Genomic DNA, 18,846 nt, shown 5'->3' on the forward strand with positions numbered 1-18,846 from the left:
CCTGTCCTAACAGGAATTTCCTGCTGTTGAGAGCCACTTCTGAAAGGAACCAACAATTTAAATATACACCTCCCTGCCCCTGGCAAATTCCCAACCCTATGCCAGTTTTTTAGTCTTTCTCTCTGACTCTTTGCTTCCTTTTCAAGCTATGTAAACCCCTGGCCTTTACTGGCCCTCATCCTTCCTGGTCTCCTGCCCCAGCTGAAAGTAAATATGGAAGATTGTTATCAGAAAGAAGAAAGAGGAGCTAGTATTTACAGAGCACCGGTTCAAGGCATGTTAGCTATTTCCTTATTCCTTACATTCATTCATTGTGTCCTTCTATCAACCCTGTGGAGGCAGGTGAAATCCTGATTTTGCATATGAGAAATTAGGTCTCATGGTGATTCATTTCTCCTATCTCTGTGCCAGGCACTGGGGCACTGAACTAGAAGTTCAGGGTCACTGGGCGTGGTTGGGGAAGAATTTGAGGTCAGATTCTTTTGGCTCATGCCTTCCCACCTACATCATAAACAGGGCTTGGTCCCTGTTATCAAGGTCTTTTGTTATTGGTGCCAGAGCGCACACAGTTTGCCAGTTTCTGGTTCCCTGGTTTTCCCTGCCTGTGCTGTTCTCAGTTTATGGCTACGTGCCCTCTCAGGCTTTGGAATCCTCATATCGCTTTCCCCTTGGGTGCCTGTAGCCTTCTAATTGTGGGCAGCTCACCTGCATACACCCCATTTCCTCCTTGCTCTGTGCTCAGCTCTGCCTCCACCCTGTCACCCCAAACCCCTATCTGCCAAGCACAGCCCAACATCTTCCTAGTTTCTTTTTTTTAAAGTTTTTTGATATATTTATGTTTTGTTTTGTTTTTTAAATCATGTTTATTCTATTACAGTTGTCTCAATTTTTCCCTTTGCCCTGCACCCATCCCACCCTATACCCCCTCCCAGAGTCAATTCCCACTCTGATGTCCATGTCCATGGGTCATTCATACATGTTCTTTGTCTAGTCCCTTCTCCTTCTTTCCACCATTGTCCTCCTTCCCCATCCCCTCTGGTCACTTTCAGTCTGCTCCATGTTTCTTTGCCTGTGGTTTATTATGTCCATTCGTTTATGTTGTTGAATAGATTCCACTTATAAGTGAGATCATATGATATTAGTCTTTCATTGACTGGCTCATTTCATTTAGCATAATATTCTCCAGTTCCACCCATGTTGTCGCAAAAGGTAGGAGTTCCATCTTTCTTTTTTTTTTTAAATGCAGATTGATTTTATTTATTTTTTTAAATGTCAAAATCCATTATAAAATATTAAAAAAATTTAATCTATTATAAAGCCTCAGCAATTAAAACATGACACCAGCACAGAAATAATCAAGTAGATCAATGAAATAAAATGAGCATTCTAGAAACAAACATATATATCTAACAATGTAATGTATGATTAAATTGATATTTCAAATCAATGGGGAAAATAAGGCTTATTCAACAAATAAGGTGCATGGACCACTATTTCTTGAAATAAAACAAATATAGGACCCTATTTCACATATTATACAAAAAATACTCAATTATATTTTTATATATTTGTATAAATATTTATACAAATATATAATTTGTATAAATTATACAATTTATACAAAAAATACTCAATTATATTTAAGTATATATAAAAAAAATTTATACAAAAAATACCAATATTTTTATATATTGTAAAAATTTAACAAATAAAAAATTATACAAATAATTTGTATAAATATATTTGTAAATATATTTATACAAATATAAATATACAAATATATATATACAAATATATATATATTTGTATATATAATATACAAATATATAAAAATCAATTTGTAAAACCTAAGGGGTTTTAGGAGAAAATACAAAATAATATTCAAACCCAGAAGCTAAGAAGTAAAATATTGACAATGTGACTATATTAAACATTTAAGGCTGTATAGTAATATACATATAAAAAAAAGCTAAAGGACAAGTAATAGACTAGGAAAGTGTTAGCAACACATCTAAAAAAGGGTTAATAGTTTTTCTTTGTTTTGGTTTTTTTAAGGGAAAAAATTCTACAAACATTTAATCAAAAACTAGATAAAGAATACCAAAAAGTCACTTAAAGCATTATAAAAATGATAGAAATAGGCAAGAAATATACAAAAACAGGTTTAGTTTCAACAAACAATAAAGTAACAATTAAAATAACACATCATTGTCACAATCAGATTAATAAGTATTAAAAATATCGGTCGGTGACTGTGAAAAGAACTGGGTATTCATAGACTTTTTCTTCACCTTCTTAAAGCAGTCCCTTTAGCATATTTTGCAATCTGGTTTGGTGGAGGTGTACTCTTTTAGCCTTATTTTTCTGGGAAACTCCTTATTTCACCTTCCATTTTAATGAAGAGCCTTGCTGGATAGAGCAGTTTTGGTTGCAGGCCTTTGCTTTTCATTCCTAAGAATATTTCTTGCCATTCCCTTCTGGCATATAGTGTTTCTTCTGAGAAGTCAGCTGCAGCCATAATGGGGTTCCCTTATATGCTATTACCTCTTTCTCTCTTGTTTCCTTTAGGATTCTCTGTTTGTCTTTGGTATTTGCCATTTTAATGATGATATGTCTTGGAGTGGGCCTTGTTGGGTTCCTCTTGAGTGGGACCCTCTGTGCTTCCTGGACTTGTGTGACTTTTTCTCTCCTCAAATCAGTGAAGTTTTCCATCATTACTTTTTCAAACAGGTTCTCTATCCCTTGCTTCTTCTCCTTCTGGTATCCCTATTATATGGATATTATGATGTTTCAGGTTGTCCTGCATTTCCCTAAATGCCTCTTCACTCTTTTTTAGTCTTTTTTCATTTTCTTGTTCTTTCTGGGAGCTTTTTCTACCTTGTCTTCCAGCTCACTGAGTCGATCCTCAGCTTCATCTAGCCTGTTTTGGATTCCTTCTACTGTGTTCTTCAATTCAGAAACTGTATTCTTCATTTCTCCGGCCTCTTATTGATACTTTCTATGTCCTTGTTCATGCTGATACAGTTTGCAGTAAGTTCCTCATAGTTTCCCTGTAGTGTTTTGTAATTCTCTCTGAGCTCATTGAGCTCATTGAGCTTCCTTAAAACTGGTGTTTTGAACTCAATAGCTGATTATTTACTTGCTTCTATTTCATTTAGTTCTCTTTCTGGGGATTTCTCCTTTCCCTTCGACTGTGTGTGTGTGTGTGTAGGGGTGTTTCTTTGTCTTCCCATTATCTGTAAGATTCTTATCTTTTGCTTCTGCTTCTTCAATTGATCTGTCTTGATTTCTTGACTGTGGTGTGAACTTCTATGGTAGGAGACCCTTGTTTTTACTTTCTGGATCTGCCTCTGATGATGTCAGATGCTGACCCTGTCTGACATTGGGCAGTCTGCTTGAGACTTCCAGAAATCTACTGCCTGTGGCTGTCTCCTTCAGCTGTTCATCTAGTTACTCTTCACTCAGCAGGCCGGCTTAGACAGCTCAGGGCAGGGGCAGAGTCCCTCCTAGACATGGGGTTATTGGGTCCTCTCACACTCCAGCCACTCAGGGGAGTGGTCTTCCTGAGCCATATGGCTGCTGCCCTATGGGGGAGGAGTCAGCACCAGGATCCTGCAAGGTACCCTCTCCGTTCTCTCCCCAAAGCCTCTGTCTCCAGTCTCTCTTCAAGTGTCTCTAGACCACTCTGAACCCCCTTTAGCCAGGGATCTACTATCTGTGTCTGCCACTCTGTACTCAGTAGTCAGGCTTTAGCACTACCAGGCCAGGGCTGAGTCCCTCCTGTGGGCAGGGCTATTGGGTCCTCTCACACTGTTGCCACTCAGGAGAGTGGTCTGCTTGAGCAAGGTGGCTGCTGCCACATGGGGGATGAGTCAGCACCAGGATCCTGGCGTCTACTCTCTCAGTTCTCTCCCCAAAGTCCCCTTCCCCAGTCTATCCTCAGGCATCTCTAGCCCACTCTGCCCCTGCCTTTGCTGGAGACCAGGGTAAGTGCCTGCAAATACAAATTTATGTGTCGGCCCTTTAAACGGCTCTTTGAATCTCTAGCTGCCTATCTCTGGCAGAGAACAACCCTGCTGATTTTTGGAGCTGGCTGTTATCTGTGTATTTCTTGGGCTCTGGTGCTGTAGGCTCGAGATCCCTGCTTATGGTTTAGACCCGCTCTTCTCAGGGGGATCCAATTGGTTCTTTCAATATCCTTCTGGTGCTGCCATCTGTGGGTGCCCCTCCTGTCTTGTCGAGTCTCTACTGCACTCCTTACAAGTTAGTTTGTGCAAAAGCTGATTCGTCTGCTCTCTGAGACTATAAGACTCCTCTCTCACTATTGTTCAGTTGTTTTTTCCAGGTGATTTCTCCACAATTTAGTTGTAATTCCAGATTTGTACTGGGAGGAGGTCAGTGTGACTTCCATTCATTCCTATGCCATCTTGATTCTCCAACATCTTCCTAGTTTCCAAGTACCTGTAGAACTCTCTAGTCTAAGATCTGCCCCTCTATTTTATTGTATCCTTCAAAAAATATCTTTAGAAACTGCTGTTTCCTGCATCTCCTACCATTGAGCATTTAAAACATTTTTTGAGTTATTTTTCCAAACTAAGTCATAAAAAGTTTCACAATGAAATAGTAATCCTCTTTGGTATTGATCTAATTAAATCTAGTTATTTCTTACAAACTAAATGAAAACAATAAAAGCAGGCTTATGCCTACTTTTGGTCAAAGCATATAGCTAGAGAATCACAAAGCTATGAGATCTCTTTGTGGCCATTGAGCTACTGTTAACCTTTAGGTAGAAACATGGCTAAGTTTAGAAAGAGGGAGAGAAAGAAAAGAATGATATTGTTTAAAATTCGGGGATCACGCCTTCAAATTCAGCAGGTTTAAGAAAGTGCTTAGCCACAGTAAAAGACTTTCACTAAAAGGGCGGTACTGTTGGGATTAAAAAACCCAAAAAAGGAAACAATACAACTGACTTCCTTTGCTGGTAGAGATGTGGCCCGAAGACCGACTTTTAAGCTTAGCCCAACCTTCAAAGCTTCCCTTAAACTCCCTATCTAAATAAAATAAAAGTATTATGTTGCTAGTTAATATAAAGATAAGTACTCAATGTATGCATTAATACATGACTCATTTTAAGCAATAGAAGCCTGGTGCAGAGGGTCTTGGTTAAAATTGATTATAATGACTTCACAGCAGTGCAGGCACCATGCCAGGTAGCATTGACTTATAACCTGTGTTTAACTCAGATTTGTTATATCAGTCATGGTAACCCAATGCATAGCGAGTTCACTTGATTTTTTTTTATTTCTTAAGATAACATTCAAACTAAAATACTAAAGCAAAGTAATAAGGACAAAAACTGTAGTGTTGGCATTTTTATTTTGACAGGCATAGATTTAAGTGAAGACTTTTTCAATTGCTAGTTGGATGATACCAAATAAGTGATTTAATCTAAGTTTCTGCTGCAGAGATTAAAATTAAAAAAATAAAAAAGCAAAAATAATGATGGTGACTACATTGTGTTACTGGGAGGATTTAGAAAGACAGCACGCAATGTCCTGCATATAATAAAAATTTTCAACAAATGATACTATATTCCTATAATTAATACAATGTTTTTCTCATCTTTGTACTTGGATTTAAAAATTAAGAGAAATTTCTCTACTGCTCTCACCTAAAATACATATTTTTGTGAGTAGCATATTAAAAAAATAGGAACCTTAATACAGAAATTCCAGACCAGGTCCCCTTATCATTTTGTAGTTAGTTAAAAAATTAAACCTTCTAATGCCACTGAAACCAGACTCCTCGGCTAAAAGTAAGGTTTCTAAGTTCTTCTTACTGAAAGTGAGTTCATAGAACCAGCAGCAGTAGCAGCATCTAGGATCTTATGAAAAATTTAGAATCTTGGGACTTTCTAGACAACTGAATCATAAAATGCACTTAAACAAAATCTTTAGGTGATTCATATGCACGTGAAAGTTCGAGAAGGATTGTTTGAGTAGGGTGGTTCCCAGACTTTAGCATGGCATGCACCTGGAGCACTTGCTAAAACACAGATAGCTGGGCCCAAACCCAGAGTCTGACTTAGTAAACTGTCTAGAGTGGGCCTAAGATTTTGCATTGCTAACAAGATGCTGCTGATGTTGCTAGTCTATGGACTACACTTTGATCATGACTAGGGCATTCAGTAGAGACTCTGGAAGGGTCATACTTTAATAGTAAGGCTAAAGTAGACCTTGAGTAAAGACTACTCTAGGCCCACTCTAGCCAGGCTTAAGAATAAGACTTGAAAGTATCAAGTCAACCTGCAAGTAACAAAAAAAGTTCACCAAAGTTCCTTCAAGGAAAACAGCAAAATCCAAACAGTCAGCAATATAACATTCAAAATGTTGATCATCTAATCAAAAATTGCTAGCCATGTGAAGAAACAGAAAAATGTGACACATAAGCAGGAGCCAATCAACAGAAACAAACACAGAAATGAAAGAGGTGATGGATTTAGCAGGTAAGAGTGTGACAACAACTATTGTATGTATATATGTTCAATGTGCTCAGGGACGTAAAGCAAAACATAAACATAAAAGGAGGAAAATAAAAAATATATTAAAGAACTAAATGGAATTTCCAGAGATGAAAGCTACAAATGACAAATATACCGAAGGAGATTAACAGCACATATATATCTAAGAGAATTAAAAATATATCTACATAAAAACCCATATAGAAATATCCAAAGGAACTTTAGTAGACAAAAAGTAGAAACAACTTAGATATCTTTCAATTAATGAATGGATAAACAAAATGTGGCCTGTCCATACAATGAATAGTATTCAGTCATACAAACAAATGAAGTATTGATACAATATGCTACCCATGACTGAATCTTAAAATATGTGGTAAATAAAACAAGCCAGTCTCAAAGGCTGTGTTATATGGTTCCACTTTTATTAAATGTCCAGGATAGGTAAATCTATAGAGACAGAAAATAGAATAATGATTTTCTAGAGCTGAAAAGGTAGGCTTGGGAGAAAATGAAGAATGTTTGCTAATGGATATAGAATTTGGGGAGAGGGGCATGAAAATGGTTTAAAAGTAATTGTGGTAATGGTTGGATAACTGATTGAATATACTAAAAACCATTGCTTTGTATGCTCTAAGTAGGTGAAATGGATGATATATGAATTATATCTTAATAAAGTTGTTACATTAAGAAATAGAAAAGAAAAAAGTTAGAAATGAATCTTACCCCTAGGAGATCATTAATGGCCTTGGCTTGAACAATTTCAGTCTGAGTTGGGAGATAAAATAGAAGACAAATTATGTGTGTTGTGGAAAAAAAAAGGAGTAGAGGAAATGATGGTATGTAAACAATGATTATAGACCTCTCTCCTAAGTCTAGCTGTAAAGGGACAAAAACACAACATAATGGAGAGGATTTTATGTGAAAGGGAATGAGATGATAGGAAGTGAAAAAAGGAAAGACAAAAAGTGGGGGTGAGAAAGAGAGGTGACTGAGCAAGGCATGAGAAGAGATCGAAATTAGAGAAATAAAAGGGATGAACCTTCCATCTGAGATTACACTTCAACTGATAAAGGAAGGTAGCAGCTTGGCTGTCTGGCTGAGAAGGCATTGCTCAGAGATCTCTAAACCTCTCTAACATTTTTACTAACCCTGGGGGCGGAGGCAATGTGTGTATGTGTGTGTAGGTGGGGGGAGGCTGTCCTTCTCAATGAAAAAGTGCCTATTCCCACAAGGAAACCCAACAGTTTTGAAGGCACAGCATCTATGGGGGGATGATCAAGCCAAATTAGAGATTTTGAACAAGAGCTACAAACTCAACTGTCTACAAGGTCCAGGCAGTTAACAATAATACCCAATGTTTATTGAGCACGTACGATTTGCAGGCACCAGTCTAAACATTCTATATTTATCAATTTAATTCTCATAACAGCCTCATGAGGTAAGTATTCTTAATGTTATTTGACAGGTAGAAAGAAAATCAAGGTACATGAAGGTAAAGGAACTCACCAAGGACACAGTTAGGAAGCTGATAGAACTGGCTGTTGCAACCTGAACTCTGACTGAGAGCACATGCTCTGAACCATGGAGTTATACTGTCTTTCTTTAAAGAGATATGAACAGCAAAATGGGGTGGGCCTATGGGAACAGAAGAGCACACGCTGAAGGGAGCAGTCATATGTCCAACCCATGTCTAACATGCCAAAACATGAACTCTGTGTTCCTGGACCGTAAGACATTTTTAAAGCAGAAGGTAAAATCTGAACTTGTAAATAAAATCTAATAATTTGTAAACATGGGCAATTTACTTTTAAATGTCTATATATTTATGGCAAACACGTCCACAGGCCAACCTCATAAAGATCCAGTGCAGGTGCTCTGCTTTGAAGAGAACTGTAGGCTTCTAAGGTGTCCAAGAAAAGGGAAGATATACATCCAAAATATAAAGTTTGATAATTTTAGAAGTTCTATATGCCTATAAATGGTATTTTAAATATACAGTGTAAGGGAAAATGTAAACACATCAAGAAATAAGTATCACACAAACATGCATCAAGAAGACAATCGGGTGACAACAGCCCAAATGCAAAGAAGAGAAAAAAGCAGACATTCTATTATTTCAGAATATCAAACTACCACCATAAAAATGCTGGGCTACAGTCATTGTCAAAGACAATTAGGATCTCTGTATACTGCACTCAATGAGATGAAAGATAGCAACGGGCTAATCCATCACTACCTCACGGGGTCATTGGAAGAAGAAAAACTAAAGAGCAGGTAGGCCTGGGCCTTATGCACTTGATACAAATAGGTGTGGGCCTAAATACATACCTTAAAAGATAGCACTTAAAAAACTGTTACTTTTTCTTAAGCAGAGACAGCCATAGAATGTAAACAGTTCCAAAACCTTCACCTCAAAGTAGTTTAAAAGTAATTTTTTATTACTATAGGTTGAATATTTTCATCTGTTTATTAGAATGATTTTGTCCTTATTTTATGAATCATCTCTTCTTCCTCTTTGCAATGTATCTATTGAAAATACAATTTTGATTATTAAGTTAGCAATTTTGGGGAAGCCGTTTGATCTCTGTATCAAGACAGTTTCCTATCTTTCTACTTGATAATATCACTTTTAGGAAAATATGTAAGAAATTCACTGGAAAGACAGAAAAATGTTTTATAAGCAAAGATATCCAAAGTGAGAGATATTTATAATAGAGCAACACTAAAAACAGCCTACAAACACACAAAAGGTAATCTCTTATGAGTTTTTTAATAGTATGGGAAATGCTTATGATATCTCATAAAAGAAGCAGTTAGTTGTTTAGATACTGTTATTACCACTGTGCAAATATGCATAGGAAAAGGACTGGAAGACAAAAATACAAGTATTGGATGATACAATTATGAATAATTTTCTTCTACTCTAACATGTTTTCCATATTTCATCCAATGAATAGGTATCATTTTTAATCACAACATTTTAATCACATAGATAACATGCTCAATCCAAACTGCTTCGTGGACTGATATGGGGGAGCTGTGGCTTCTTCAAGGAAATGTAAAGTCCTAAAAAAAGCCAAAAAATGCTCTTTATGAATATTCCAGTATCTCTGCACCAGAGACCAAGGCACCACTCATTGCATGATGTACATATAAGAACCTACTTAGTGCAGTTAAATGGGTAGACACTTGAGAAGTCAGAAAGAAAACATACGCACTAGGCAAACATTTGTGTGAGATGCACTATTATCTCTGCACACCTGGAACCTTAATTAAATGCAGATTCTGATTCAGTAGGTCCGAGGTGAGACCAGAGAGTTTTCTTGCATTTCTCACAAGCTCCCAGGCAATGCTGAGGCTGTTGGCTCAAACTGGTAACAAGAATCTTGGAGGCAGAAATTTAAGTGGTCCAGGCACAACTTCACAGGTAGTGTAAATCAAATCCTGCTTTTTGATGTCCGTTCGTTGTTGCTGGTTTGGTTCTCTATGCCTGGAAGCACAAATCTAATCGGTCAAGCTTGGGTCGTATGCTCACCCCTAAGCCAAGGAACACTGATTGATCTGTGCGTTTGCTGGCAGAAAGCGGTTCCCCCAAAGCAGAATTAGGCTGCTGGTACCATGAGAAGGGGCAATGGATGCCATGTGGTCCTGCAGGGACATAGGCAGAAAGGTGCACAGCTGGAATCTAAAAATTGACCGCCAAGTCAGGCCTCTTCCACAGCCACCCAGGAATAACATACCTATAGTGATGTATCTAAAACAACACTATACAACCTACTCGTGGCCCATGTTCAAACACTCTCATTTGCATTGAAAATATGAAAGACACACACCAGCGTAAAAGTAGCCAGCAATCATTACAACACAGTCACTATGACTGGACCAAAGGCATCAACCCACACAGAAGTGAGTCCACTGTTACTACTTTGTTCACCGGGTTGCCGTTCCTGCCTTGGGCCTTGTCTGAGAGAAACTGTTTACCGCCCCAAGGGAGCTCTCTTATTCTCACAAGCCGAAGTTGTCTTTTGTTCCAGTAAAGAAACTCTTGCTGCCAGTTCAATCCTCTGCCACACTTCCTACCACTGACGCACAACTCATCAAATCCCATGGCCCTCTCAGTCGAAGTGCCATCTGGCAGGGTTGCTGAAACAACACAAGCAGCACAATAACAGTAACAGTGAAGTATGGCCGTTTTATGAATGTGTGCTATGTGTAGGTGCTGCTCTAAGAGTTTACGTATATTAAGTGCCTCACTTACTGCACAAGGTGGGATATAGTACTGGTCTACGCAGCTCAGCGGCAACTCCGTTGCCTGGAGTCCCTTATCTGTTTAGTTCCAGGTTAAGCTTGGCCACGGGAAAGATCTGTCTGAGATCGGACAGGCAGAAGGAGGGCGGGGGGCTACTATTGTGTTCTGGTCGTGATGAGGGGCAGGCACCGAGGTGCAGGTGGGTTCCAGTCTATTTTTTAATTTCCCTGCTGGATGCCCAGCTCTTTCGCTCAACTTCTGGCCCTGCTGACCAAATGTGACTGAAGACGAGGGTGGTCAGATCCAGCAAATTAAAATACAGGGACATGGAGCTAAATTTAGATTTCAGATAAGCTGCATTAAAAAAAAAAGAAAAAAAGTATGTCCCATGCAATATCTGGGACATACTTATACCAAAAAATTATTTGTGGTTTCTTTGAAGTTCATATTAATTTGGAATCCTGCAGTTTACCTGGTAACCTGCCACAGACCTACCTCAATGGCTTTTACTGGGAATTCACAGAGGCCGCAGCCACAAAGAGACTTGCTCAGACTTCTGTAGCGCCTGGATGGTCCTAGCTTCTGGAAACCCCCTACTCATTCACCCATGACAGGGTTGCTGGGTAACATTTTTCTGCTCTTCTCAGGCCTTTATTTCCCCAGATTCCTCCCATAGTTGTGTAAGGTTAAATTCCTACAGTGCATTCATCATTCCACAACATTCATAGTCTTCTACTCCCTGATTAAATGCTAATACTCATTCTGACTTCAGGAGAAAGGTGCTATTGCTATGTCTAGTTCATAGGAGAATAAACATGACACAAAGAGGTAAATTTACTTGTCCAAAGCCACATCTCTGATAAGCAGGATTTAAACCCAGAAATTTTGCTAAAATAGCCAGCTTAACTATCATAATACAGTGCCACAACAGAATATAGAAAAGTATTACACAATGGTATATATAGGGAGAAATACCATATAATATATATATCTAGTATATATCATATACACATGTGTCATATAGAATTACATATATGACACATATAATGTGCATTATAAGTACATATCATATGTATATAAAGTATGTAACTGATTAGATATAGGCATAGATAGTCACCTTATATATAAAATTTAGCTCCAGGATTTCATAGGTGTTGATTTTTTAACTTTATCCACTAGTGCTTATCAAAATGCCACCGCTGTAAAATTGAAAACACACGCATATATGTGTGTGTATTCATATTCTCACCTGCATACATTTGATATTTATTGGTAACAACAGTTGAAAAAACAGTTTCTATAAAATCCTGGAACTAAATTGTCATATAAACAAAAAGGAATGAGTGAAATTGCTTATTTAGATGATATTGGTGACAAAAAAGAGAAAAAGACTGAGCTCATCAATGATTGAACGAGGATGCATTTGAACAGAGAAGGTTAGTAAGTTCTCTGTGTGGGAGGGTTCCTGAGATAGTTTAAGGCTGTGAAACAAATTCAGGGTTTAGAAGAAAATGGGAGGTAATTCCACGTAATGAGTATACGGCAGACTAATTATTGTAGTAAAATATGTTTAATTAAAGAGATATCTGCTTTCTAATGATTGTACTGACTGTACACCAGTTTGAAAACCCCAAAGATAGCTAAAGACTATATATATATATATATATATATATATATATATATATATATATAGTCTTTATATATATATATAAAGGTTGTGGGTTTATATAATTTAAATTTATATATATATATATAAAGGTTGCAGGGAAAGTTCACACAAGGAAAATAAATATATGTGCTTATGCTTATTATTGCAGTTTAGAGTTAGCATTCTAGCAATCCTAGGTTCTTTTAATAAAATATTCCCAGATTCTTTAATGCAATCCCCAGTTGAAGAGAAAAGAGAGTACTTGGAAATAAAAGTCTTAAGAGAATCATTTAAATATATTCAAATATAATTTTGGAAAAAAATACACTTTAACATAAATTTATAGGAAAATGGGAAATTATAACATGTTTATTCAGATTATTGGTACTAGATTCCATTCACAAAATATCAGCCAAGTCCATGCAGCCCTGAGTTGCAGTGGGACTTAGGAATGACGTATACAGTGCATTTTCATGTTCTACTTCAGCCCCACAACCATTGGTGGTCCAGTGGGCAGCGAAAAACACAGCCATGGCAGCCACTGCAGAGAGTATAATTGGGAGTTTCAGTCTGGAGCTGCAAACATGTAACCCTTTTGGCCTCTGACTCCTGTTACACAGTGTGTAACCATGTGTGTGTGAGTTTTGAGTATGGGGGATGTTATCAGGCATATCTTCAAGAGAATTTCAATCTGCAGGAAAACCCATAGTGATTCATTTTCTGGGCATATTCTGGCCTTGAACCATCTACCTCTCTCACCTCTTCCTGGACAAATGGTGGATGGAGGCATGGTGTTCTGGGGCCAGCATGCCCCAGCTCATGAGAGCTGACTGTCAAATTTTTTAGAAATCTTCAGGCTGCTTATTAAACAGAGCCATTAATAAAATTTAAATTACATAAACTCACAAGTAGGTAAAGGTAACAACTACTTGACGATTCCTAATTACTTTACTAGTTTCCTGTTACCTATGCTCTTGAGGTCATCTCCATCTGTTGTATCCATACAGCGGAAAATACTATACATTGCCGCATACCTCTTCATAACTCCACTTTCAGTGACTTCATGTTGGTAGTTGGAAATTGGTCACAGTGGGAATACTTGCACCACAGAAATCGGCATGTGCTACAAATGAGAGCTCACCTCGGCCTTAGATGGTCGTCATCCACCTTGCAGTGCACCACTGGACAGAGGCCGTGATGGGAACTGAGACATGATCCTAGGCATGGAGGGCGGCACTTGAGCTCTGGCTGCTCTGTGGAGCAGAGGAAAGGGATAACAGGCGACTCCACACAGAGGTGATCTAAATAGTTGTCATTCTGTGGAAGCTAGGCAGATAGAGATTGAATTTCTGGCTAGAGGCAGTTAAGATAAGATCTTAGAAAAGCAAGCAAAGCAAGAAGGTCTAAAGAATCGGGTTGGTGGTGAAACCACAGAACACTACTGAGCTAAGGAGATTAGCAGGTTTTGTGAGGTGGATCAGAGGCATAGACAGGGAAGACACATTTGGAGACAGGGACACTGATTTCTACACGTACCCTACCTACGTCACTTCAAATAAAACCCTATTTAAAATTTTTTTTTCCCTCTACTCAAAGCTTTTGAATCTTCAATGTCTGATCTCACATTAAAGAGGAAAGGAGCCAGATTAAAACAATTTACACAAAGGTATGATTAATATTCTTTAATACTAGAGCAAATGTTTACCCACTGCCACACACAGGCACACTCACACATGCATGTGCATGCATACACACACCCCACATACAGGTCAGCTAGAATAGTATTTACTGGAGAAAAACTATTGGCGTTAAAGTTAGTGGCAGATACATAGATTCCCAGTTGCTCATTCATGGCAGCAGGGCCAGACCTAAGATTCAGATGACTCCAAGCCTTGCGCTGTGACCTTTCGGCTCCATGATTAAACAAGCACTGGCTCCTGCCTGGTGTGATGCCTACTGTGATGCAGTAGAAACTTGGCCTCAACTGCATCCTGCCAGTTTAGTAGTCATGAGTGATGGAAAACAGTCTCCACTCTGGACGCTAGGATCCAGGCCTTAGAGTTTCAGTTATATGATACACTGAACTAGCAGTAATTGCAACATTGGGGTTTATGGCTGGGGAAGCCTCAGTCCATCATCAAGAGTTGGAGACCAACCCTTGGCGTTTGACTAGGCTTGCTCATCCCAAGGACTGGGGCGTAGCCTGCTACCACGGAGCTTGCTCCTTTGTTTGGAGGTGAGTCTGCAGGGTATCATTCTAGGTCATATTTATCCTTATTTCTCACTGACATACAGCCTGCATCTTCCAATAGATCCAGGGAATGTAACAAAGGAGTTCCTCAATGCACTGTTAGCATTTATTAGGTGGAAAGCTCAAGGATTTTCTTTTAAGTAGAAAAGCCTTCTGTCGTCTGTTTCCCAGTCTTCTAGAATATCTCATCCTCCTAGCAGAACACTTACTAACAAATTAATGACCCTTTTATGAACACCTGGAACAAGAATAAAACATTTCTTTTCTTATTCCCATTGTTTTGATGATAAGGGAATCTTGAATATGTTCACCCGAGGCAAAGATTGAGTGTGAAGTAGAAATTAAAAATTGAAGAGAGAAAAGGGAAAATTAATGGATTAATTTCCTAAGGGACGTGCAAAGGGAAATAATGAAAAGCTAAGATGGAGCTCAACTTTGGATAAAGAAAGAGACACTTTTTATGAAACAGGAAGAAAAGAGGAGAGTAGTGTGATGAAGCAGAGAAATTTAAATGCAAGTTTATTCTGCCAGCTGATATTACTTGAGCTCCTATTATGAAATGTGAATAAATCTCAGACACTTCCTGCCATGTGCGCGAGGGACTGGAGGAGGGGGAGGGGAAGTGTGACTCACAGCACAGCTCTCCCCCAAGTCACCTTCCTTCCAAATCCTCATTCCTGAGCTTTCTGTACTCTCAACAGAAGTGAAGGGTTTACAGATTATCGGAACGGTCCTGAATCAGCCCACTTTAAAACGCCGGGTGGTCTGATTCGCAGCTCTCATTGGTATCTGCGATCTATCATCTCTTGGTGCCTCCACTGAACTTTTCAATTTAATATCCTGTTGCACACCACTAGCAAAGGGATAGGAGACAAGTGAAAATACAATTTCATCTTAGTAAAATAGATGTTCTGTGCAGAGTAAGCACCTCAGATGATGGAAACACATGGGGTGGGAGGGGGCCCTACATGCTCTTCAATGACCAGAGAAAAGCTGCCGTTCAGAAATCTCCTTTATGACCCCAAGGAAGTAACCAGGAAACAGATGTGGAGTGCAAGAGTGGTAGGAGAAGGGAGGTTCCCCTGGAGGGAGGAGAATGTGTATCGGTCTGGAGGCAGGAGAGTTACTGGGATTGTAGATGGGCTAATAGGACTTGCAAGCTACACCCCAGAAATACCTTGAATGAATGCATTCCAGAGTGTTTGGAATTGATCCTGAGAACATAAGGGAACAGTAAGTAGAAGAGTGACAGTGATTGATTTTGTGTTTTGAAATCATTCTGATGGCCGTTTAGAGAATATGAGGGAGGGAAATGAGACTGCTGGGGGATTCGTGGGAGAAAGGATAGTATCGCGAGACAGAGTGAAATGGTGGAGATGGAGAGAAGTGGAAAGATGCTGGACAATGAGATGGTAGAACTTCCAGACATGATGACTGATTAAATAGGCGGCGTGAGAGGAGCTGCCAAAGGAAATGCCCACCTGTTGGTTTTGGGTAACTGGATTGATGGTCCTGTTTTCAATGAAACAAGTATTACTGGTTCAAGGTCCTAAAGCTTCCTGTAAATTAAAAGAAAGTAGGGAAGGTTGGAATTGTTTAGATTTGCTCTCATTCATTGGATATATTGTCTACTTGTACAAGGCATAAAAATGGGAAGAATGAAAGAAACTATGAAATACCAGAGAAAAGAAAGGGAGGGAGAAGAGGTGGAACAAAATGAGAGCTGGGAATCCCTACAGCCCCATCAAGGCTGGATCATACGAATTAACAGTGGAAACAAGAGTCTTGATTATAGTACTCTTATAGCAACCCTGAACGATGTGAGAGCAGAATCAAGGAAGGAAAACACAGATGGTGGGTTGAACCCAAGCTGAAGAATATATGGGGACCTGTGGGTAAGTATAGTAAAGTACGAGATGGCAGGCAATACCCAGGACTAATATGAGCATCTCTAAAAAGCCTTCCCATGAACACAGCATGATTAGGGAAACCAGAAAAGCCAGGATGGGGCCAATGAGAGAATAAGGAAAGACTAAAAGGCTGGAGTCCGAGGGACTGAGAGGGAAGGAGATTTCGATGAATAGGATGTAGTCATCGGAGAGAATGTCCGCAAGCCAGGGAATGGCAGCAGTGAAATCCCAAGTAATAAGGTGGATCCAGATGCTGTGAGGCAATATCATTGAAAGTGTCAGGAATATGAACATTGACATTCCAAAAAATGGGATCCAAAGGAAATCTGCGAGCAACGTAAGAGTCATGCAAGGTGACGTTAGTAAACCATGGGAACAGGATGAATAAAGAACAGAAAGGTGAAACTGTTCAGAGCTCGTGGTCAGTTGCGTGGAGAAAGAGACAGAGTGGCGGAGTGGACTGGGAATGAGTACTTTTCTCCCTTTGATTTCAGAAATGTTGCCTTTATTAGAAGGCAACTGACATTATTAAGAGAAAACAGGTTCGGGTAGTGGTCATAAGAGGGAAACTATTCCGGGGAGGAATTAGTTTACAAGCATATAATGTTACAATTATAGAAGGGAGCTCAGTGACAATTATTTTCACTCCACCGGTCATTGTGGAAGCAGGCAGAAGAGGGAAAGCAGGAAGGCTGAGGACGGTCAGGGACACAAGGTATAGCACGGAGCATTCTGGAAGGGATACAGTGAGAAACTTTCCCCTTGGTGGCAATATTTTAAACTTTCACAGTTGAAGCTCTTCTGGGTCATTAGCACTTCTAGAAACTCCCAAAGTCATTTTAAGTTTATTCACTAACATTTTGGGGTGGGGGGTTTATAGCTACTGAGCATCTCCAACATGAATTTTTTTGTAGAGGTCTTCCATTTTGAACAGTCTTTGTCTTTTGTTTTTCTTATCTTCACTCAAGGGGATGCTTATTGATTTTAGAGAGAAGGGAAGGGAAGGAGAGAGAAAGGGAGAGAAACATCTATGTGAGAGAGAAACATCAATCAGTTGCCTCCAGTACCTGCCCCAACCAGGGGATCAAACCTGCAACCCAGGCATGTGCCCTGACTGGGAATCAAACCCACGACCTTTTGGTGTATGGGACAACATTCCAGCCAACTGAGCCACACCAGCCAGGGTCCTTTCAACATTCTTTAGGTGCTAAGTGAGAAATGTTAGGCAGAAAATAAAACAAAACAGACAGGAAGATTATTTTCTGCTAGTTGGGGTCTGCACACAGAAAAGATTTACTAAGGAAACAAATCAGTTCAGAAAGCATTAGATTTCCTATTAAATACCATACGTTAAATATTAGAAAGAGATGACTAAGAGGCGGAGAAGATAGGAAGGTGTAACTTCAAAAGGTTTCACCCACACCCTGTCTTGTGGTTTCTACCCTGATGCTGCCACCACACCTATGAGTTTCACTTATAAAATAATGAAGAGGTAGAAGGACTAAAATCTGCTAAATAGTGCATAGTGGTGAACAGTCCCTCAAAGGCTAAACCTCGCTGACAAGATCAGTATTTCAATTTGGAGGATGTCTGATGATGTCAACTAGTATCTTTCCAATCTGGTCTACATGTGTATGCTGGTGTGTGCTGTTTTATCTTCAGCTCGTCTCTGAGAATATTAATCTCATTTCCTTTATTTCACTTACAAAATGTTGACATTAAAACCAAAGATAAAAATGGGGATAAATAGGGAGAAGGAATCCAAAGCACACATAGACTTTTTTAATTACAGTTTACTTTTGGTGTTATTTTACAGTGGTTTCAGGCATACACCATAGTGGTTAGGCAATCCTATACTTTACAAAGTGTTTCTGTCAATATTCCCAGTGCCCACCTGGCACTATACATAGTTACTGAAATGTTATCAACTATATTCCCTATGCTATACTTTATTTACATCCCCGTGCCTATTTTGTAACTTCCAATTTGTACTTAATTCCTTCACCTTTTCCACCCGGGCCCCAGCCCCCTTCCCTCTGGCAACCACCAGCCGGGTCATACACAGACTTTCAAAAATCCCTTTTAAGTGAAATTAATGATTAAAGTTTTATATGGCAAATAGAACCTCTGCAACATCGTAGGTACACAAAAACGTGATATGTGCGTGTGTAAACAGTCAAGAACTAGCAGTCATCACATTGGGTATCATTTAAGAAGCCCTTACTACGTGCTGAACTCTTTTCCTGTTATATCATTGTAATTCGG

This window comes from Pteronotus mesoamericanus, unplaced genomic scaffold (genome assembly GCF_021234165.1).
Source record: "Pteronotus mesoamericanus isolate MK-2021 breed Mesoamerican mustached bat unplaced genomic scaffold, CSHL_Meso_final scaffold_174, whole genome shotgun sequence".
Taxonomy (NCBI): domain Eukaryota; kingdom Metazoa; phylum Chordata; class Mammalia; order Chiroptera; family Mormoopidae; genus Pteronotus; species Pteronotus mesoamericanus.